Below are 24,218 nucleotides of genomic sequence, written 5' to 3' on the forward strand. Positions count from 1 at the left end.
TCTTCAGGTAGCTGTGGGATGTGAGGATGACGTGGGTGTTGTCTGTGCCTTTTGTTGTGGCTGTAAATCTCTGTGAGGTCCATGCTCAGACCTTGCAGGTATATCCTTCAGGCACAAGCAGCTGCACTCTCCTGGTGCGGGATGGCATAGGGACCAAGTGCGGTCAGGGCTTTGTGACAGTCGAATGCTTGTGAGTGCCCGTCTTGCCTGCCGTGTCCTTTGCAGGGAACCAGGTGTGAGAGTGCAAGGGCAGTGCTGTCTGGGATCAGTCTGCCTTTCCCATGCTATGCATCTGGTACAGGGATACTGGGGCATGTCCTCACTTTTCAGGCTGATGATCTGCAGACAGAACAGGCTTTGCAAGAGCAGTGCATGGAGTCTCCAGGCTTCCTCACGGCACCTCTGGTTTCCCTGAGATTGCTGTGTACCTTCACCCTGGCAGTGAGAGACATGATGAGAGGCCTGGACACATGGGCCCTCAGTGCCAAGACCCAAACCTAGGGATCCCTGCTGAGCACTGGGAAAGCCCCAAACCTGTGAGAAATGAAGGCAGAGTGCAATGGGTCTGTGCTGGGGGAGCTCTCTTGGGGGTGGGCTGAGTATGCAGGGAGCCTGAGGCTGTGGCTTCCCTACGCAGAGCTGCAGGGGCAGGGCAGGTGCCAGTTTCGGGCATGACTGGGGCCGAGGATTGGCATGATCTGCCTCTGAAGGGGGAATGAAACGTGGTCCCCTTGGGAATTGCAGGGTAAAAACCCTGGGAGGGGTCAGGAGAATGGGGAGCCAGGGGCCGGACAGGAGCTGAGGTTCCTCCTCATGGGATTTTTCCCAACACACAAGTACACATGGGCCCACAGGCACGTGCCCCCTGCCCATCATCTTGGACTCATGTGCATTGTGTTGGAGAAGCATTGACACCTCTGCCTGTGATGGAGGTAGGAGGGCACTTGGTAGGCATTGGGCACATAAGTATTAGGGCTGTGTGAAGCTTCGGGTGCTGACTGAATTTGGAGACGATTAAACCCATTTTGGCATCCAGTCTCTGAATCTGAATCTAATCAGGAGACCAATAAAAGGGTCCAAAATGGATCTGGAAAAGATTCGGAGAGCTTTGGTGATTTGGGCAGGCCCCGCTCGCTGCAACAGAGAGCTGGACCCAGACTCGGTGCTGGTAAGTAGGGGGCGGGGGATGGGGGAAGGGACCTTTGGGGCACCCCGCCAGGCCCTGCCCCTGCCTGTTCCCACAGCTGCCCTGAGTGCCCCCCAACCCCACCCACTCTCCTAGCCCCACCCCCACCATGGCTGCCCACTGGCCCCAGCTCCCGGTTCTTAAAACAAAAGAAAAAATAAGGCCCCACTCACCAGCTGCTGCAGTGGCATTGGGTTTTCTACTGTATATCTCACTTCTTATAAATGACCTAGATGTTGCTCTGGTCCTTGTTCTGCTAGGGCTGGAACAAGCCAAGGCCTCAAGTGGAAGAAGCAAGAGCAATTGTCGGGTGGGGAACCACTCCATTTCTTGGCTTTTCCATTGACTTCAGTGATCTTGCCCATGCCCAGAGGCTGAACGTGTCAGAAGTGCAGGGGCCTGATCCACTTGCCTCTGTCAAAGAGACTTTGGGATCCTTAACTGTCTGACCTGTTTGCAAACTGTTGTCCAAGTAGGGAGAGACAGAAAGAGAAATGGAGACTCTGGGGTGTGAACTTCAGCCTCCCGGAGGAGCGCCCCCCTCCCCACAAGGCCCCTCCTGCTTATTTCTTTCAGGGCCACCAGGAGTTTCTGCTCTTTGATTCTCTCTGAGTCTTGTAGTGGGACCTAGGCCTGAGGGATGTCTCGCTGGGGGGCCCTCCTTGGTCCGGAGAGGGAAGGGAAGGAGGAGAATAGGAGGCAGGCAAGAGCAAGAACGGTACCAGTTTCTGGGCACCTGAGTGAGTCTGGTTGTCACTATGATGTTACCTGTTGTAGCTTCTGTTGTTGTGTTGAATTGTGGTATCACCTGGTGTCTGCGTCACTCCCCAGGAATCTGCCTAGGAGAGACATCTCCTGCAGCTCATGTGGGGGAGGGAGCCCCAGTCATGGATGACTTGCCTAAAGCAGCAGGGGGTGAAACCCCTTTCCAACAGGACAGCAGGCGCCTACCGAGCACCAGACCCACACACTGGGAGCTGAGGTGAGATGCCAAGGACGATGTGATCAGGTCCCATAGCAGCATCCTGGCTACGAACGTGGACTGCTTGTCTCTGCCTTCACCCCATCACCTGCTTTGAAGCTGCTCTGTGTAGGTAAGAAAGGCATCAGCCTCAAGACAAGAGAGCAAGTGGTGGGTAATGCATTGCAGCCCGCAGTGAAGTATCCTGAGGGCTAATTGCTTTCCTGGTTTACCACATCTCTTCCCTTGCCTCTGTTCCTTCTGCTTCCAGGTGCTGGACCCTCCCTGCTTGCTCACCCACTGGACACCACGTAACCAGCTTGCTCCTTGGTGCCCACGTCTTGGGCAGTTTGGGAAACAGGGCACTATTAAACACTCCCCAGCCTGTCGCTGCTTGAGCGGAGCTCTTCCTGGATGGCTCAGGGCAAGGGGAGCTCACACTGGGCATCTGTGTCACAAGGTCCAGTTTTTTGTGTACCCTCTCTGTAGGTCAGGCCATGCTGCAGGGATTTCATGGGCTGGATCATGGGGAGGCATCTGGGGCTGAAGATGCACATTTCCTATAGATCTGAATGCTCAGCCCAGCCTCTTGTGGGGACACGCAAAGGGGACCCTGTGTGAGCAGGCTGAGCCCTACAGAGGCACCTGGGGAGGATATTGATGTGTGGACATCTCCATCCCTCAGGGATATGGGACGTGTCCCTGGGCTGTTACTGCAGGATCTGCCCTGTGGTACTTTGGGGAGTCATGTAGTCTTCTGATTGTGGGGCTGTGTTGTTGGGTGTCCTGGGAGATGTGGGGATGCAGAACAGGGCAGGAGGAGAGGCTGTACGGGAGTTGGGGAGATGGTGTGTGGAGGCAGGAGATGCCCAGGATGGATCTCTACACAGCACAGCAGCTGGTGTGAAATCCAGAGAGCAGACTGATGATGACAGATTCCTAGGGCTAACTGGGTTCTGTCGACTATGGATACCAGATTATGGTGGGAAGGCCAGACCGCTGTATGACTCCCTGACTAAGGAGGGTCTCACTGAATGGAAATGGACTAAAGAAATGCAGCATGCCTTTGATCTGCTTAAGGCAGCATTAACCCAGCCCCCTGCCCTGGCCATCCCAAATGATAAAAAGCCATATCGACTGTATGTTCATGAGAATCGAGGGGTTGCATCAGGGGTGCTGACACAACCATCAGGCCCAACTTGGAGACCCGTGGGATAATACTCAAAGGTTCTAGATCCAGTTGCGATTGGGTGGCCAGCCTGTCTTTGGGCTGTGGCAGCCACAGCAGTGGTTGTCGAAGAAGCCCAGAAGATAGTCATGGGTGCGGATATGGAAATACACACCCCACATGGAGTTCCCCAGATTCTAGGGACTGAGGGGGGAAAGTTTCTCAACCCCTCCAGACAATCACGGTATGAGATATTTTTGCTCTCTAATCCAGGACTTACTTTCAAACATACTACAGCCTTGAACCCTGCAACCTTGCTGCCGGAACCAGGGAGACCAACGCATGACTGCCTTGAGGTCCTGAATCAAATCACACAGGTGCGGCCTGATCTTGCTGAGGACCCAATTGAGAACCCAGATGCTGAATACTTCACAGACGGCTCCAGCTCTGTCATTGATGGAAAAAGACGAACAGGATGTGCAATGGTAACCTTGGATGAGGTAGTACGGAGGGAATCATTGCCGAGCTCATGGTCGGCACAGGCCGCGGAACTCACTGCGCTCACCCGAGCATTAGAGTTGGGGGCAGGCCGGCGGGTTAATGTATATACTGATTCTCGCTATGCTTTTTCTATGGTTCATGCGCATGGACTATTATGGAAAGAAAGGGGTTTCATTATGGCTTCTGGGAATAAAATTGCTAACGGCCCCCAGATTATCAAGGCACTAGATGCACTCCACCAGCCTAAAGAAGTAGCAGTCATTCATGTGCGAGCCCATGGGAAGGCTGCTGAGGAAAAGCATAAGTTTGGAAATGCAAGGGCTGATGCGGCAGTGAAGGAAGCCGCATTTATTGGTGGAGAGGCAGAGGAATTATCCAGGCAGGCCTTGTCCCATGCCGTATGGCCATACGTCCGGGATTTAGTCCCGCAGTATTCCCCTGAAGAAGATAAATTTGCACAGAAAGCTTGTGCAAAAAAGAACTCCCAGGGATGGTGGATAGTACCAGGAGGGAGAGTCATGATACCCAGGCCATTGCTTCAGGAGGTGCTACACCAGCTCCATGCAAGTACCCATATGGGAGGCTTGGCTATGGGTGATCTAGTGATCCGCCAAGCATAGCCCCAGGGCTATATGTAGAAGCTCAGCGTATTGCTACCAGGTGCATCACATGTCAGAAAGTAAACCCTCGAACGAAACCTCCTGTGCCAATGGGAGGTAGACCCTGGGCAGCGTACCCTGGACAAGCATGGCAGATTGATTTTGCCGAGCTCCCACGATCCGGACATCATAAGTTTTTACTTGTCATGGTAGACCAGCTTTCCGGTTGGGTCGAGGCCTGGCCCACCAGGACTGCCACTGCGGCTACACTAGTGAAGTATCTGTTGCAGGAGATCATTCCCCGGTATTCTCTGCCCGAATCCATTGAGTAGGATCAAGGACAACATTTTGTAGGAAAGGTAGTTCAAGAAGTCGCACAAGCCCTCAAGATCACTTGGAAACTACACACACCATGGAGACCACAGAGTTCAGGACAAGTGGAACGCATGAATAAGACCTTAAAAACTCTACTCACCAAGATCTGTATTGAAGCACACCTTAAGTGGCCTCAGGCATTGCCGCTAGCTCTTACTTGCATTCAAAACACTCCCCGACGAGGCATCAAATTAACCCCATATGAAATTATGTTTGGCATGCCTCCTCGGGTCTTACCTCCTGGATTGCGAGAAAATGTAACTTTTGAATTAGGTAATAGCGAGCTTCATATGTACGTTATTGCTTTGCAGTCTGTCTTGTCTTCTCTTCACAGGTATGCAGCCTCCTTTCAACGTCTGCCTTTAGACGTTCCGGTACGTGAATTCTGCCCGGGAGACTGGGTCTTGGTGCAGCGGTGGAAGAAGGAACCTTTGACTGAGCGGTGGAGTGGCCCTTTCCAGGTACTTTTAACAACCCACACCGCTGTAAAGATTGCCGGCCATGACCGTTGGATACACCATACCCATGTGAAACGACATCCACGAGCGTCAGAGGACACCAGCTCCCAGGACAGGCTCACTCCGGATGCTGAGCCGTCCTCAGAACAAGAAGCCAGCAGGTGGATCTGTGAACCAACTGGTGATCTCCAAGTGCCCCTGAGGTGGCTTAGTCAGAGTCCAGAAAATTAGATAAGGAAGTAACAAAAGAAGAGTTTAGGCTGTATTCGATCTCAAGAGAGGGAGGATATGGTGGGAGTCTTAATATGGCTTGTTGTTATTTATGTAGTAAAGGAGGCAGGATCGAGCAGCCCTAGCCATCACTCTATATCCCCGTCCCCCTCAATTGCTCCCTCAGAAGCAAATTTGTATGTTGACATGATGGAAAGAATTGCAGGTACCTTCAATCTCACCAACTGCTGGGTCTGTGGGGGACTCCAGGAGGTCGGAGGACGGTGGCCTTGGAGGGCTTTTCCTCTGGCCCCAAAGTGGCTAGTAAGTAGTAAGGCGGATGTTAGAAATACTAGTCAAGAATGGGATGAAAACCATAGCTGGGACCTTTCCCAGGTAGCATTGGGGGAATATTGCATCAGTAATAATGGTACAGGAAGGAATTTAGGACATACCCATTGTGCATGGACCTTGAAGGTGCAGTGGATGAACCTTACAAAATCAGAACAGAATTCTTATCCTAACAGTTCAGGGTATGATCAGCTAGTGTGGCAGCACCCTAATGGAACAACTGCATGGTTTAATAAGTTTTGGAGTGCCACAAATCAAAGTAGTAATTGGACAGATTGTACAAACAATACCCAGGATGGGCTATGGGAATGTTCCATGAGAGGAAACCTCACAGCTGCTGGTCCTTTAGGTCCGGGAGGGGGCTTGGGGTTTCCTGAGATGCCCTATGGTTGGGCCCCTCCAAATGCCACTGATAGAGAAAATAGGGCTTTAAAAGGACACTATTGGATTTGCGGACGATGGGCCTATACAATACTACCACAAGGGTGGGTAGGAACCTGCTACATTGGGGTGATTATACCAGCTTTCTTTTTACTACCGTTTGAGGTTGGAAATAAGTTGGGGATCTCTTTGTACGATGATTGGAAGAGGGACAAGAGAAGTATTGATGTAAGTTTGACACAGGGTGGCTCCCAAAAGTGGAAGGAGGATGAATGGCCCCCTCAAAGGATTATTGAGTATTATGGACCGGCCACATGGGCCAGTGATGGAAGTTGGGGATACCGAACACCAATATACATGTTAAATACAATTATCAGATTGCAGGCAGTCTTGGAAATAATTACTAACCAAACTGCCACTGCTCTCGAGTTACTGGCCAGACAGAGTTCTCAGATGAGAGAAGCCATATACCAAAATCAAATGGCCTTAGACTATTTACTCGCAGAGGATGGTGGAGTCTGCAGAAAGTTCAGCCTTTCTAATTGGTGTCTCCAAATAGATGATAACGGGAAAGCAGTTTTAGAGATTGCCAAGGAGATTAGGAAAATAGCCCATGTACCAATACAAATGTGGAAAAACACATGGGATGGGGACTGGTGGTCTAATCTGCTTGGGGAAGCCTGGTGGAGAAAAGTAGGGTTTGTATTTCTGTGTGCTCTGACTGGGTTGATTTTTATTCCTTGCCTTACTCCCTGTTTCATAAGATTAATAACAACCACAGTTGAAGGAATGCAAGTTGCGACAGTCCCCCTCAAAGCGCAGACTGCAGCAAAGGTTATGGTTCTTAGAAAGATTCCTCGTAATTATCTTAATCTGTCTAAATAGGAATGGGAAGCAGAAAGCATCTTGAGAGGGGAATATTGTTAGAATTGCAGAGCTGGAATCTTGTCCTTGATAAAGGAAGCCGCTGCCCGAGACTATCTCTCTCCTCCTCACACTTTCACATGCTGATTACAGAAACCAGTTCAAACTGGAATTTAACTGCATAGCCGAAAGGAATGAACTCTTGATGAACTCTTGTAGTACTGAGCATGCTTAATTAGCTGTTACATATTTATCTCTCCTCCCCCCACTCAAATAACTAATTATACTATACATGCAATGTATGTAATGGTGTAATTACATGTATGTTCATATAATGTGGGAGTAATTTGCAAGAACTTCTGTATCTATGCACGCGTTAAGGAGATTTGAGAAGCATAAAAGCCGCTTGCAAACACAATCAGTCATCAAGAGCTGATTTGAGCACTGACCTTGCTTGCAAGCAAATAAACCCTTAAGTGCTGACTGATGTCTGTGTGATCTCTGTGTGCCTCCAGGGAACGAACCGCAGTTTGTGCAACAAGGGAGTGCCCCCCTGACCTGAACTTATTCATCCCATCCCCTTCCTGCGGGCAGGGGCGGCCAAGGGGGCAAGAATCTCATCAGCAGGGATTTGGGGTTTCTGTTTCCCATGGAGAAAACCATGGATTCCTTGCTTTTATCAGAGAAAATGCGGATTTCCATTTTTAGTAGAGAAATCCATGCATTCTCCGCTTTTGCAAACAGCTCTTGCAGGCTTGTTCAAGCCTGCAAGAGCTGATTGCAGAAAGGGTGGGAAATCCCCAGCCATACCCAGAGGGGGAGGGAGAAGGGGAAGGGTGAGGTCTGAGCCTCCGAGTCAGCCAAAGCTGGGCTCAGGCTCAGACTTGCCCTTTGCCCCTGGATCTTAGAGGTAAGTGGGGCTTGAGGGCTGTGGGGCAGGGCTGGGGAAGGTGGCTGGGGGATGAGGGAGCAGAGGGTGCTGCTGGCCCCATGTGGCACACCACAGTAAGGTGGAGAGGGCAGGAGTACCCCTCTGTGGAGGGCTTTGTGGGTAAGCAATGTGGGGTGTGTATGCCGCCAGGCCTGGCTGCCCATGGAGGGAGCCATGCAGGTGGGCAGGGCAGCAGCAGTGTGGTGCACGCAGCCATCCCCACCACCATCCCGGCTGCAGTGGCCACGCTGCTACTGCCACCCTGCAGCCAGCTGCACAGCTTTGGGCATGGCTCCGTGGCAGTGCAAGGAGCTTTTGTATGCAGCGGCTGTCTCCACTGGAATGGCCCTACAGGTAAGCGGCAGCGGCTACCATGTGAGAGTCCCACCCTGCCCCCCAGCCACCATCCCTTCCTGCCACTGCAGAGCTGGCCACAGAGCTGTGCAGCTGGCTGCATGCCAGCCTCCCCCTGCCCTGGGCAGCATTCATGCCGTGCATCACTTACCTGCAAACCCCACACAAAGGGTCACCCCTGCCCTCACCCCCGCGGCCCTGCACTTAGCTTCAGTGTGCCACTTGGGGCTGGCAGCACCCCCTGCTCCCTCAGCCACCTTCCCCAGCCCTGCCCCACAGCTCCCAAACCCCACTTACCTCTAGGATCCAGTGGCGAAGGGCATGCCTCCGCAGCTCGCTTGCCTGCAGCCAGCACCACCCCGCACCGTCGTGGACCCGTGCAGATGGTCATGGGGCATAAGCAGCGGTGCAGTGGAGGCCGCTGCATGCAAGCCCCCCTTTTCATCCCCCAGCTGGGTGGCACATATGTGGCACACACACAGCGTTTGCCACCACACTGCCACTGCTGCGCCCTGTGCCACTTGCCCACAAAGCCATGTCGGTGGTCATGGGATTGTAGCGCAGGGTGCAGTGGCAGAATTGCAGTGGTGGCCTCCCTGTGCAAACCCCTTGTCAGGCCAGCCAGCACATGTATGGCCCACAGAGTGGCACCCCTGCCCTTGCCCCCTGGCCCTGCTCCTGGGAGTGGACACAGGGCATGCTCCCCCTCTTCTTGATCTACCCCCCAGCACCTTCCCTTTCCCCCACCCTGCTCCACCCCTTCCCCTCACACACACTTACCTGCTGGGTGGGTGTCTGTGTGTCCCTCTGTGCCTGCAGGTCTGTGGGGCTGTTGTGAGGGGCATTGGGAGGGCTATTCAGGCTGGGGGGGAGTGAGGGGCACCAGCAGCACTGGGTGGGGCTGTGGGGGGCCTTTAATATTTATAACAGATTTGGGGTTTTTAATTAAAGAATTTGCAATTCTTGAGATGGGGGTGGGAATGGGGGCTTGGGCTGGGGCAGAGTGGCTCCTCGCCATCTGCCTCCTCACTCCCCAAGGCAAGACAAGGCAAGGTTGGGGCAGGGGCTGGCACCGTGGAACTGCTCCGCTGCTCCTTCCCTGATGCAAGGTGGGAGCGGGGGCTGGGGCTGGGGTGGGGCCTGGCACAGGCTCCATTGGCTCTGGGGACCTGCTCCGCTCCCCATCCCCTTTGGGCTGCAGGCTCCTAGCCCTGTTCCACACATCTTCCCAGGCCCCTGGGGACCCTGGCCCAGGCAAGGCTTCTCTCCATCCATCCCACTCCCCTGGGGTCCCTGACCGGAGACAAGGCTGCTTGCCCTCCACTGCAGTCCCAGGATCCCTGACCCTTATAGGGCCCTATGCAGGGTGCCCCTCAGGCACCTGTGGTTTCCGAAGCAGTGCGCGCTGAAAGGGGGAGGCGGGACTGAAGCAGCCTGCTCATGGATCGCTACACCTTAGAGGAAACAGTGGAGGCCTGAGGAGCCAGGGCAGGGGCTTGGACTTGATAATCTGTTCAGGTCCCTTCTGACCCTAGAAACTATGAAACTATGAGCCCAGCTAAGGGAAGTGCCAGCTCCACCTGCTGCCTGCAGGCTTCTCAGAAAGCTGAGTCTTGGGGGATTTCTGGAAGAGACCTGTTCATGGAGATCTGGAGGCTGCTGTAGATACCAGACCCCTGGCGGGGGGGGGGGGGGGGATACAGTTCTCTGCCCTGCAGATGCCCAGGGCCTGGTGCAATGGAAGGAGCTAGTGCTGGAGGAGGCATCACAGAGCCATGGCTATGCAGGTGGGTGTCCCAGTGCTTTGGCTGCCCTGAGAGCTCTGTCACAGAGGAGAGTCAAGAGCAGTGGTAAGATCAGTTGTGGGCACTGAGCTGGGGTGGATGGGACTGGTGAGATACCACCTGGAACAACTGGATGCAGTAGCTCCAGGCCAGTGTCAAACGTTCACAGGGCATTTTCACAGTTTCATAGTTTCTAGGGTAGGAAGGGACCTGAGCAGATCATCTAGTCTGACCCCCTGCCATGGCAGGAAAGAGTACTGGGGTCAAATTACCCCAGCAAGATGTGCATCTAACCTCCTCTTAAACACCTCCAGGGTAGGAGCCTGCACCACTTCTCTTGGAAGCTGGTTCCAGACCCTAGCCATCCTGACTGTGAAGTAGCACCTCCTGATATCTAACCTAAACCTACTCTCTGCCAGCTTGTGACCATTATTCTTGGTCACTCCTGGCGGTGCTCAGGGGAACAGTGACTCCCCCAATGCCTGCTGATCCCCCCTGACTAGTTTATAACAGGCCACAAGATCCCCCCTCAGCCTTCTCTTTTGGAGGCTGAACAGGTTCAGGTCCCGTAGCCTCTCCTCATAGGGCCTGCCCTGTTGTCCCCTGATCATATGTGTGGCCCTCCTCTGGACCCTCTCCATGCTGTTGACATCCCTCTGTCGAGAAGGGTCCAGGCAGCAAGCTCACAGTTTCCTCGGTCATGATGGGTTGGCTGGGTGGGGGCAAATTGGATGCGAACAGGTTGGGATTAGCGGCGGTTGAGTCGGGGTAGCACAAAAGCTTGATGGTTGTAAACAAGCAGATTTATTGACTTACGCTTTGGTGGCGCAGGTACAGATGCTTCTTCTTGTTACAGTTATACAACAAACAAGGGGGTCTGTCCACTCACAAGGTTTGGCAAACAAGCCCTTGCTTTCTACCCCTGGGACTTGCCCAGGGATAGATGCGGCAGCCTGATGCCTAGTCCCAGAGTTGGGAGACAGCTCATGAAAAGGGATAACTAACAAACAAAACTGTAACTGAACACGGAGAGAGTTGGTGGGTAGCCAACGTCACTATCTCTAGCCACGCAAGCCAGTCTCTCTCACAGAGTTCCTGGGTCTCTCCCCCCCAGGGAGGGGCTCAACAACTTGTAAAGCAGTCCTGTGGCCAATCAGGCTGCTTGACTGAGTGAATTTTCCAGAAGGGCGACCTCATTCCAGTTAGTCTCTGAGCATGCCCAGCTGCAAGCTCTGTGAGGCAACTGAGTCTGCGCCAGAGAAAAACTAGGTCAGGCCTGAGTGACAGGCTGACAGCTCATGAAAAGGGCACCTGCAAGGCCCGTCGCCATGGCGCATGCCTGGTAGCTTCTGTCTTGGCAGCACACACAGAGCAAATTTCTCTGACACCCTCTTGAAGTGTGGCACCCAGAACTGGATGCAGGAGTTAGGGAACTAACGATGATTGGAAGAGGGACAATCTGCGGCCTGACGAGTGCAGCCTGACCAGTGCCGCATAGAGGGGGAGGATCACCTCTTTGGACCTGCTCGAGATGCATCTGTGGATGCATGCCAAGGTGCAGTTGGCCTTCCTAACTGCCTCCTCACACTGCCGGCCCATGTTCATCTTCGAGTCAATGATGACCCCCAGATCCCTTTCCGCCTCCGTGCTGACAAGAGGGGAGTTCCCTAACCTGTAGGTATGGTGCTGGTTGTTCCTCCCCAGGTGCATCACCTTGCACTTGTCTGTGTTGAAACCCATCCTATTCTCATCCGCCCACCCTTGTAACCTGCCTAGGTCTGATTGTAGCCTGTTGCATCCTTCCAATGTGCCCACGTCCCCCCACATCTTAGTGTCATCAGCAAATTTGAACAGGGTGCTTTTTACCCCCTCATCCAAATCACTGATGAAGATGTTGAACAGTGCGGGCCCGAGGACCGAGCCCTGCGGATCCCCGCTGCCCACACCCCTCCAGGTTGAGAAGGACCCATCCACTACCACCCTCTGTGTGCGGCCCACCAGCCAGTCGGCGAGCCATTTGACTGTGTGGGTGTCTACACCACAGCCCCCCAGTTTCTTAATGAGAACGGGGTGAGAGACTGTGTCAAAAGCCTTCCGGAAGTCCAGGAAGATTATATCCACTGCTACCCCTGCATCTAATAATCTGGTGATCTGATTGTAAAAGGCCACCAGGTTGGTCTGACAGGACCTGCCACTGATGAACCCATGTTGGTTGCCCCTCAGCATGCAGTCCCCTGCTGGCCCCTCCTGGATGTGTGCCAGCATAATTTTCTCGAACAGCTTGCCTGGGATCGAGGTAAGACTAACCGGCCTATAGTTTCCCGGGTCTCCTTCCTGCCTTTTTTGAAGATGGGGACCACGTTGGCCCTCTTCCAGTGCTCTGGTACCTCACCAGAGCACCACGAGTGCTCATAAAGTTGTGCCAGGGGACTTGCAATGACCTCGGCCACTTCCTTTAGAACTCTAGGGTGGAGATCATCCGGGCCGGCTGACTTGAAAATGTCCAGCCCCTCCAGAAGCTCCCTAACTAAATACTCGCTAACCCGTGGCCCAGGTGTGCCTCCCCCGGGGCCCGAGGGGGGCCCAGCAGGGAGGTGGCTGTTCTGGTCCCTACTTAGGAAGACGGAGGCAAAGAAATCGTTAAACATGTTAGCTTTGCCATCTGGTGTGACGACCAAGTTTCCCATGGCGTCCTGCAAGGGCCCCACATTACCCAGGACCTTCTTTTTACCCCCTACGTATTTAAAAAAGGACTTCTTATTGTCCTTAATCTGGGAAGCTAGTCCCAGATCCATCTCTGCCTTGGCCTTCCTAACTGCCCCCCTACATCCCCAAGCAACTACAGAATAGCCCTCCCTGGTGATGACCCCTTCTTTCCATTGGGTATAAGCCTCCTTTTTAGCAAGGAGACATTCCCGGATTCTTTTGGTGAGCCACGGAGGCTTGTGTGCTCTCCTGCTCCCTTTGATCCTCGTTGGGATTAACTTCCTTTGGGCTTGGAGGATCGTCTCCTTAAGGAGCGACCACTCTCCTTGGACACCTGGCTCCCCTCCCCTCTGGGACCTCAGCGCTTCTCCAACTATCCTCCTTAGCTCGTTGAAGTCTGCCCTCCTAAAATCTAGGGCCGCTGCCTTACTGCATGCCTTTGCCACCTTGCACTGGATGGTGAATTCCAGCAGGCGATGATCGCTGTCGCCCAGGTGGTCGAGCACCCGCAGCCCCCTCACCAGGTCATCACCCGTGGCCAGCACTAGGTCCAACAAGGCATCCCCCCTGGTGGGGCTGTGCACCTCCTGGGTTCGATGGAGGTCCTGCACTACGTGAGCGGTCAGACCTGGCTGACTGCTCTTCCCAGCAGATGTCTGGGAAATTCAGGTCCCCCATGACTACTACATCCTTAGCCTTCACTACTTCTGTGAGCTGACCCAAGAATTCCTGGTCAAGCTCTTCTTCCTGGTTGGGAGGTCTGTAGTAGACTCCCACCATTAAGTCCCTTTCCCCTCGACTGCCTTGTACTCTAACCCAAAGCACTTCAGAGTGCCCCTCCCCTGACTCCTTGCTAGTTAACGAGGATGTGTATTCCTCCTTAATATAGAGCACCACGCCCCCACCTCTCTTTCCTATCCTGTCCCTCCTGTACAGCCTATAGCCCTTGACATTGACTGCCCAATCATGCGTTTCATCCCACCACGTTTCCGTAATCCCCACTATGTCCGGGCTGGTGTCAGCCAGCAGGAGGGTGAGTTCCTCCTGCTTGTTGCCCATACTACGAGCATTTGTGTAGAGGCATTTGAGGCCTCCTGTGGGTGTGTGTACTGACCCCCTAGTCCCAGTGTTACCCTGGCCCCTATCTCTTACCTGTTTATTCATTTCGCTCAGTGGTCTGGGCTGGGCTGTAGTTGTTGGTGCTGTTTGGTCTGGCAGTCTGATGTTTCCTCCGCCCTCATCTTCCGCTTCTCCCGAGGAGCCTAGTTTAAAGCCTGCCCATGTGGCCCTGCATCACCTCATTGAACTAATTTACAGTTTAATTAGCTGGTGCTGTTTGTTCTCCTGTCTATAATCAGGTCAACAGGAGCAACCATTGCTATATCACCTCACAGGCCTTCACAGGCTAATGGGCTCCTTGTATGCTCTGGAGAAGGTGTTGGTGGCTCATGGCAATTGCCAGCTCTAGGACCTGGTGATGATGGAGAACTCCCTGGAGTCCACAGCTCTGGAGTGCAACAGGGTAAGTCCCTGGGAAGGCAGAGGTGGGGACCACAGGCTGATCCCTTTGGCTCCCTGATGGAGGAGTCAGAAGTGTTGATTGACACACAGGGGCATGGGCACAGGTGTGCAGTGAAGGCACAACCATGTGGGTTGGGAGCCCAGAAAGCCAGGAGTCACCCAGAATCAGGCTGGGGTCAGATGGGACTGAGTGCAGTGCTGGGGAGCACTAGGTACATGGGATCATGTCAGTGGCTCTCTTTAGCTTGTGGCCCAAGCAGGAATCCCAGTATTCGGGCAGCTGCTGCCTCTGCCCTCATACAGGCTGGCTGGTTTTCCATCAGGCTGGTTTTCACATTTTTCCTCCCTAGATGCAGCACTTTGCATTTCTCCTTGTTGAACTGCATTCTGTTGTTTTCTGCCCACTTGTCTAACCTGTCCAGGTCTGCTTGCAGCTGCTCCCTGCCCTCCGGCGTGTCCACTTCGCCCCATAGCTTAGTGTCATCTGCAAACTTGGACAGAGTACATTTCACTCCCTCATCCAAGTCGCTGATGAAGACATTAAAGAGTATCGGTCCAAGCACCGAGCCCTGCGGGACCCCACTGCCCACACCCCTCCAGGTCGAAACCGACCCATCCACCACGACTCTCTGGGTGCGACCCTCCAGCCAATTCTCCACCCACCGGACTGTGCAGTCATCCAAGTCACAGCCCCTTAACTTGTTCACCAGTATGGGGTGGGATACCATATCAAAGGCCTTCCTGAAGTCCAAGTATACGACATCCACCCCTCCTCCTGCGTCGAGGCGTTTTGTGACCTGGTCATAAAAAGAGACTAGATTGGTCAGGCACGATCTGCCTGCCACGAACCCATGCTGGTTTCCCCTCAGCATAACTTGCCCTGCCGGGCTCTCACAAATGTGAGCCTTGATAATTTTTTCAAAGACTTTGCCAAGGATGGAGGTGAGACTAACTGGCCTATAGTTGCCCGGGTCCTCCTTCCTCCCCTTCTTGAAAATGGGAACCACATTGGCCCTTTTCCAGTCCTCCGGGACTTGACCCGTGCGCCACGAGCGTTCAAATATTCCTGCCAGTGGCTCTGCAATGATGTCGGCCAGTGCCTTCAGTACCCTCGGATGGAGCTCATCGAGGCCTGCCGACTTAAAGGCATCCAGTTCTTCCAAGTGACCCTGCACCACCTCAGGGTCCACGCATGGAAGTCTGGTGCCTTGCTGCTGCCTCCCTACACTCCCAGTGAGAGACTTGTCGTGCCTCTCGCTTAGGAACACTGAGGCGAAGAACTCGTTGAGGAGTTCAGCCTTGTCCCCTCTGTCCGTCACCAATTGTTTCTGTCCATTTAGCAGGGGTCCTATTCCTCCCTGGGCCTTCCTTTTACTCCCTATATATCTAAAAAACAATTTCTTATTGTCTTTTACTTGGGTTGCCATCCTCAGCTCCATGGTAGCTTTGGCCTGTCTAACTGCCTCCCTACAAGCACGAGCAGAAGAGGTATATTCCTCTTTGGTGATCTCTCCCTGTTTCCACTTTTTATGTGCTCCCCTTTTGGCCCTTAGTCTGCCCTGGATTTCTCTGGTCAGCCACGGAAGCCTCCTGGCCCCTTTCCCTCTTTTACCTCTCACGGGGATCGTCTCGCTTTGTGCTCGAAGGATAGTTTCCTTAAGGCACAGCCACCCTTCTTGGGCTCCCATCATTTCAAAACTACTACTCTGTAGTGCGTCCTTCACTAATCGCCTGAGTTCACAGAAATCTGCTTTCCTAAAGTCCAGCACGTTCACCCTACTAGTTACCTTACCCACTCGATGCCTTATGTTGAATTGTATTTTTAGGTGATCACTGTCCCCCAGATGGCTACCAATCTGTAGGTCCCCTACTATGTCATCCCCCATTGCCAATACCAGATCCAGTAAGGCATTCCCCCTAGTGGGACCATGTACCTCCTGCGTCAGGTGGAGGTCCTGTACACAGGTTAGAAACCTGCGTGAGCGGTGGGACTTTGCTGTCTGTGTCTCCCAACAGATGTCCGGGTAGTTTAGGTCCCCCATGACCACCGCCTCTTTAGCTTTTATGGTCTCCGAGAGTTGCCTCAGGAGCCCCAAATCTATTTCTTCCCCTTGATGTGGGGGTCTGTAGCAGACCCCTACCACCAAACCCTTTTCTCCTTGCCCCCCATGTAGCCTAACCCACAGTCCTTCTACTTCCTCATCCTTTGATTCTCTCTTGATGAGGGTTGATGTATATTGCTCCTTAACATAGAGCGCAACCCCTCCCCCCTTTTTCCCCACCCTTTCCTTTCTGTACAATCTATAGCCCTCGATATGTACCGCCCAGTCATGGTCATCCTGCTTGTTCCCCATGCTCCTAGCATTAGTATATAGGCACTTGAGCCCTGCGACTGGTGCCTTTGCTGCCCCCCTGCTCCAAGTCCCAAAGGGCTCTTTGTCTCTTACCTTCTCGTTCCTTACCTGTGCCGTATTGCTGTCCACCCCCTGTCTTTCATGTTCCCAAAGCTCTCTTTCTTCAGGCTGGGCTGTCCTTGTTGGTGCCACCTGGTTTGGTGGTCCACAGCTTCCCCCGCCCTCATCTTCCCCTCCCCCCGATGAGCCTAGTTTAAAGCCCGCCGGAGGAGATCCGCCAACCTGTAAGAAAACACACGCTTACCTTTGGGGGACAGGTGAAGCCCATCCCAGCTGAGCATGTCCCTCGTTGTAATGTGTGGGTCATTGTCCAGGAAGCCCATCCAGGAAGTGGAGCCTCTCAAAGTTTTCCCTGTACGGTGTGTCTGATGCAGTGATACCAAGCTGTATCTCTGGGCTGCAGGCCACTCAGCTGCAGGTGCATGTCACCACTGGAGGTGTCTCTGGTGATGCTGACATGGATTTGGTGAGCATTGTTATACCTAGTGCTTCCCCAGCTGTACATATAACTGACCTACTCCTACCCCTTACCTGTGGCCTGGCAAAGCCACCCTGCTCCATAGTCAGGGGGTGAAAACCCGGGGACAGTGCAGTCTCTCCAGGCTTCCAGACGCCCTCACCTGACTCCACCAGGCTGAGCTGGGTGCACAGACCTGCCGGGAGTGGGAAGGCAGAAGGATTACAGACGGGATTCCCAGAGGTGCAGGCCTCAGAAAACCTGTTGTAGTGACTGCTCATGGGGGGGCCCAGAGCCCAGCGTTACCCACTGGGAGCAGCATGAGGAAGCGGGTGATGGTTCTGCAGGCCATGGCCCTGCTGCTGGGATGGCTCCCCAGAGAGACATGAAGCTGCCTCAGTGCTGGGGAACTGCCTGCAGCTGCTTTATATGGGGGGAGCTCATTTGCATGGGCTGGGAGGTGGCGCAGTGTGGGAGCTGTGTGACAGGATTCCTCAGTGTTACAAGTCTCGCTAGGTAGGTTACAGTTCAGACATTGTATAGAGTCTTCCTCTGATGCTTCCTTTCCCTCTCTTTGTGGAAATATTGAGATACTCATGAGAAAAACCCTTTAATGATCTGTCTCCCATCTGCCCCCTTGGAATCCATCCGCCTTTGCATGTACCGTGGTGCAGCCCCACAATACTCAGCGCAGGGAAAAGAACTCAAATGCTGAGGGTCCCTGTGCCCCTCCTAGGGTCCAGGGTTTTCTGCCTGTGGGATGTAAAATCTCTGCTTGTAATGATCTGCCATTTTAGGACGGGTTCGTTCATTCATTTGAGAATTGGTGTCAGCAGAAAAGGCTCTGTCCGTGTTATAGTAAAGGGGTTTCTATGTGGAGCTTTGAGCTTTCTCCATCTTTAGAGCATAGTGTCCCAGTGACCAGTGTCACTGGTGAGATCGTGGGAGACATGTAGGTGCAGTTTATCAGCATGCAAAGGCAGGGACTGAGGTTTCAAGAACCAAGGGGTGCATCTTCCCCAGGAGTCCCTGGGCACGGATGTACCTACAGGTTCTCTGGTGCAGGGCTAAAACCTAACTGCAGTACAACATGTCTGCCCTTATGGATCTGTCTCTAGGATGTGTGCTCCCCTGAGACAATAAATTCAGCTCAGCAGGAGGGATGAGATCTTCAATGAGACTGAGGAGATTTGAACAGCCAGTTCCATAATAATGGGATTTGGCTGTCAAACACTTGAGGGCCTTTTAGAAGTGCTCAGAAAAATAGAAGAGCAGGAATGAAAATTGTTAATCATTTCTGGAGAGATGAACAAACAGGAGTATGTGAGAAGCTGGATGGGAGGGATTCTCTTGTGTGAGCACAAATGGGGTCTCTGCAAGAGCCAATGGGAGTGTGGAAGAAACCTAACTTTGCGTTGTGTTTGGTATTAGAATTCACAGACTCGGTCTGAGTTTATTGATGACTCTACCATACGATCGTAGGGAGGAGATCTAACAGAACTCCTCCCCTCTGCAAGTTAACATACCTTTTTATACCTAAAATTGTTTAAACAAAGCATCCTTGAAAAGAAAGTCAGGGGTAAATCATAACAGTTGCTTGCTCAGCAGCACGTCTTGTTTTGAAAACTGTTATCACCTTTTTTGTTCTTAGGAATGGAAGAACATTTGTTCCCAAAGAACTGTGCATGGAGTCATAATAAGCAGAAGAGTTTTTCTTATCTTAAAACATTTTAAAATATGAAGGAAGACCATTTTTTTTCCCTCACTCTTTTTCCTTAGTTAAGTTAGAGGCCTGGATTGATCTATAGTTGGATAGAGGCCTGGATAATTTTATAGTCAAGTTAGAAGGGCCTGGATAAATCTACTTCAACAGGAGTTAGGAATGCCACACCTTGTATGGAACCCCAGGGGTAGTAGAGCAGGCCTTGGTGCATACTCCAAAGCCTTTTGGAAATTTTCAGCCACATGTAATTATAATGTCTTTGTTTCTTGGGATTCAGGGAGCTTTGGGGTAAAAAGTGTGTGCAGTCTTGAGGCCAGTCAGGACTGGGGGTTTCAGTAGGGCCCAAAGACTTTGAGGCACCCTCTGGCCTAAGTCTTCAGGAGGGCTTGGAGCCCAAGCTCTCTCTTTGGGAAGTGACCCTTGGACCTCTTGATTTCTTTATTTGGATTGCCTCTGTCAAACACTTGACAGTGCTCATGGGTCCTTTTTCCATGATACTATTGGTTGAAGCCTGTTCACTTTTTCAGCAGTGGTGAAGGTTTATCTGGTTTGGGAGTTTCCTTCCGTGGATGCAGGTTTTCCATTGGGAAACTTCACTGTTCTGAGTTAACCTGATTCTGCTACATCAGGGGTTCTCAAACTTCTTGATAATGTGACAAAGGGGTGCAAATTTCTCTTTCCTCCCCAGAAGTGCTGATGCTGGCTGAGGAGCTGCTGCCTCCACCATCAAGCTCTCTGTGCCACTGCCACATGCTACACACCACTTCCCCGTGCCTGTTGCCAGCCGTTGGAAACCCCTCTATCCCCCACTTGTTGACTGGCTGGACTAGGGTGCTGGGAAGTGGTATGCAGTGCATGGCTGTTGTGGAGTGCTTAAGGCAGTGGCAGCCCTGCCCCCATGCCACCGCTTCTAGGGAGGGAAGAAAATTTTCAATCCCATTTTAAGTTGCTTGTGACCCCCTGGGGGGTCCCGACCCACAGTTTGAGAACCCCGATGCCATGTGGATGAGAACCTGCTTCCCCTTTTTGCAGAGACCCTGCTCAGTTCTGTGTCACTGTATCATCCCGGGCACAGTGATATGTGGGGGTGTCTGTGGCTGTCATGAAGTACAGTAACAAGCAGAACTGGTTTGTAGAGGTGTCTGCAGAGATGCTGGTTCAGTTCTGGAAGAATGGGACAGGGGGTACACAATTTACGGTGAAGGGGGATTGCCCTGAGGCTTTCCCTCTAAAATTGTGCCTTTGGCCTCTTGGCTAGGGGCAAGTGAGACTAGGGGGCATCTGAACCCCAAGGCCTCCAGCCTTTGGGTTTGCACATAGGATACCTGCCATGGATTTGGGAGTATCTGAAGCCCCAGGATGAAGAGTCTCAGAAGGAGGGGACTTGCTGGTGGTACCACCACACAGACTTGAATGATTGAGCTCTGCTCAGGACAGAGTATTTGAAACTGAACTAATTTGGCCAGAAGCATGACATTTATTTATTATTATTATTATTATTATTATTATTATTATTTAGAGGTGGGGCCTGGAGCTGGTTTCAGTCTCTTCTTACTATTTAATTAGGCAGTGTCTGCTGCTCTCTACTGGTCTGAATAGCCCACATCTCTGCAACACTTTTGCATGAAGCCCAAGAGGTTTGATATCATTGTGTGTCTGCACAGTAATAGTTGGAGGTGTCCTCGGCTCTCAGGCTGTCCATCTGCAGGTGCACATGACTGCTGGACTCAGCCCTGGAGATATTGAATTGCCCTGTTGCCATGCAAACCAGCAAGGAGGTCAAACTCCCCATGGGAAGGGTGAATTCCACCCCAAGTGGCCTCTACTTGGAGGGGAGATCAGCCCAGAAAGAGCTGGTGATGGGTGAAATTTACCTGCAGGTGCTGGAGCCAGAGCAAGAAAGTGGCATGCAGTTCTGCCACACTGTTTTAAAAGCATGGGGCTCCCTGCATGTGGGAAGATATGCAGGGAATGAGATACAAATGGTTCGCCTAGAGGATCAGATGCGGCAGTCAGTGGAGCCGGATGGAGGGAGCTGGAAGAACTCCCTGACTCTGGCATGGCAGCAAACTCGGGCTTCTGAGTTGGACAAAGTCAACAGGGAGAGATCTCTATCCCCAGTGAGTCCGGGAACACGGTGTGCTGGGAGCCGATGTGGAAGCCTCCAAGTAGTGAACCTGGAGGGTGTTGCTTCCTCAAAGCTTGTGGCCATGAGGATCCAGGACTACAATGGATCCTTGTACCCAGACGGAGAAATCAGAAGAGATATGCGAGTGTGAACCCCGCACAGTGCCGGGAGGAGGATGCTTTGGGGGTGACATTTTTCTTTTGATTTTTTTGTTTGTTTGTTTGTTTTCATAGAGGCTAGTTCCTCTGGGAGCTTGAGTGTCCTAATCACCTGTGCCAGTACCCAGAGGAGATCAGTAATGGGACATTCATTTAGTCCTGCTCCAGTAAAGAAGCTGAACCAGTTTTGAGTTACATTTTTTTGAAAATGAATTTGTGTTGGCAGTGGAATTTGAGATACTATTATCACTGTCCCTGAAAAATAAGTTATTGGGACAGGCTTGGTTTTTTTAGAGGGCCTACCCAGGACAACAGTACATGCACTTTTCCATTTTGAAAGTACCCTTTAAGTTATGTGACTGTGAACTATATACACTGAAACATGCATGCTCAGTTGTAACTCCCCAGGGTTGTAGAGCACCATTTTGGATAATATCCTGGATGATGAGTGTAGGGGAGGTGGAGCCCCATGAAACATGATTAGGAGCATCTCCCTAAGGGAAGGGTACCTCTCACTATTGGAGCCTCCCTCTCTAGTTTCTTTTTTCCATCAAGTCATGGGAGGTGAGTAAACAGAGATCTCTCTCACAGGAAATGCTCCTGAGACCCAGAAGCAGGTAAGTGTTAGAGTAATGGTCGAGTTATTTACCATGCTTTCCAGATTGGGTACACACCCTTAACGGTGCTACTGTACTCTGCTGTGAAACCATCCCTTGAGTTGCAAATCATTTAGACCCACTCCAGCCCCTTTCTGGGAGCTTGGAGGGCTGAGTTCATGTAGTGGCCACTGACAGTGAATCTTGAGGTTTTGCAGGAGAGGTGCAGAGCCTTCCCGGACTTCTGGACTCCACCAGCTGCACCTGGGTCCAGGTACCTGGGGAGAAAAGTTCCATAAGCATCACATCCCTACAGGGCTGGCCCCACACCCTGGAGCCATGGGGAAGCGTCCTGCTGGCACCAGCCTTTTACCTGTCAGGGGAAGGAGGTTCCCTGGGGTCTTTGAGAAGACCAGGGTAGGGTGGGGGCTGATGAGTTACCTGGAAGTTCAGCCAGGATGAACAGAAACTTCCTTGGGATGTCATCCACTTGCTGGGGCTGGAGGGAGGCTGATGGGAAGTGCCAGACCCCATGTGCCCCTGCTCCTCTCTGACTCAGAGGGGCCTAAGTGCTGGCATGTTTATGCAGGGGATGAGGCCCTGGACTTGCATCACTGTCTTGCCCGGGGTTCCTCTTAACCCAGCTTCTGAGGCTCAGCTAGATAAGCTCAGTGTCCATCACAGCAGTCATTGCCATGGGCTACCAGCAGGTTGTTTGCCATGTTCCCAGGGAAGGAGTCTCCCCTGCTGCTCTCCCACCTTAAGCTCTGAATATTAGAAAATGAATGAATAAATCACAGCTTTGGCTATGTCTGCTCTGTCAGGTGTCAGGTCCATAGCTGGGCATGTCCCTGCGTGCATGTGCTTGGGATGTAATGATCCCAGGACTGCAGTGCTGTTCTGGCAGTGGCTGCTTGCAGGCAGGGCCCTAGGGCCCAGAACCTCTCTGACCTCTTCCACAATCTCCTGCAGCCAAGGGGTTTCCCTGTGCAGTGAGGCCTGCTCAAAATAGGGCCTGAGCCTGGCCCCCAGCAACCCAACTTGGGATTTATTGTCAGCTCTGGTCAGTGCAGGCCCTTGGGTTTGGTTTTGCACATTCAGCTCTGGCTCTGCCTGTGCTGGGTTTGTCCTGACACCGGGCACCATCACTCCCTGGGCTGCAGTTCTCACCAGGCTGCTCAGCGCAGAAGCAGCTCACACCGAGCATTTGTTGCCATGGGTTTGGGTCTGTCTGGGTTTACTCTCCTGGCTCCAGGCTTTGGCTATGAGTATTGCAAGGGTCTGGAGTTCTCAGCGATTTCATAGACATTAGGGCTGGAAGGGACCTCACAAGATCATCAGGTCCAGCACCCTGCCCCAGGGACAGGAGGTCAACTGGGGTCAGGTAACCCAGCAAGATAAGCATCCACACCCAACTTGAAAGTATCCAGGGGAGGTACTTGTACCACTTCTGGAGGAAGTCTGTTCCAGACTCTGGAGACTCAGATAGTAAAGACGTTTTTCCTTATGTCCAGTCTAAAATGGTCTTGCAGCAGTTTGTGACTGTTGGACCCAATCTTCTCTAGGGGGTCCCTGGTTAACAGATGGTCTCCCAGATCCTTATGTACACCCCCGATGTACTTGTATGCTGCCACCAAGTCCCCTTTGAACCTATGCTTCTCCAAGCTGAGGAGGCCCGTGTCTCTCAGCCTCTCCTCATAATGTCTGCTCTCTTGACCTCTAATCACGTGCATGGCTCTCTTCTGGACTCTCACAAGCTTCTCCATGTTCTTTTTAAAGTGTGGAGCTCAGAACTGGACGCAGTGCTCCAGCTGTGGCCTCACCATGGCCGAGTAAGGTGGGAGAATGGCGTCTTGGGTCTTGTTTGAGATGCATTGGTAGATGCAAGCCAGGGTTTCATTTGATTTGCTGGCTGCAGCATTGCATTGGTGGCTTATATTCATCTTGTGGTCAATCATGATACCCAAGTCTCTTTCGGACACAGTGCTAGTGAGTGAAGCACCACCAGGCCTATAGGTGTGGTGCGGGTTCTTTCATCTGAGGTGGAGCACCTTGAATTTCTCTATATTGAAGGTCAATAGGTTTTCATCCACCCACCTTGCAAGCCTGTCCAAGTTGGCTTGGATCCTCAGCCTATCCTTCAGTGTATCCACACTTCCCCATAGTTTGGTGTCATCTGGTGTCATTTTAGCCAGTCTGCTACTGACACCCAAATCCAGCTCATTAATAAATATATTAAAGAGTACTGGTCCAAGTACGGAACACTGAGGGATGCTGGGAACAGGTCTACAATGCCTCAGGGGTGGGAGCAGTCCCTGAAGGCTCCCTTGGGGTGGTGGAAAGGTGTCCCTATGTGAGCAGGCTGAAGTGGCAAAAGCCCCAGGGACAAGGT

At 52.4% G+C, this 24,218-nt stretch overlaps 1 long non-coding RNA gene across 1 annotated transcript; it reads left to right on the top strand.

Annotated features, from left to right (window-relative positions):
- The first annotated feature begins 208 nt into the window (after window positions 1–208).
- On the top strand, window positions 209–7,522 carry LOC149851769 (uncharacterized). The gene is made up of 5 exons (XR_016439551.1): window positions 209–1,926; window positions 2,018–2,280; window positions 2,419–2,607; window positions 3,613–3,800; window positions 5,125–7,522. It is a non-coding gene; the product is annotated as an uncharacterized LOC149851769 (long non-coding RNA).
- Window positions 7,523–24,218: the final 16,696 nt, after the last annotated feature.

The sequence above is a fragment of the Crocodylus siamensis genome, unplaced genomic scaffold (assembly GCF_052110815.1).
Source record: "Crocodylus siamensis isolate JL-2025a unplaced genomic scaffold, ASM5211081v1 HiC_scaffold_241, whole genome shotgun sequence".
In the NCBI taxonomy this organism is placed as follows: domain Eukaryota; kingdom Metazoa; phylum Chordata; order Crocodylia; family Crocodylidae; genus Crocodylus; species Crocodylus siamensis.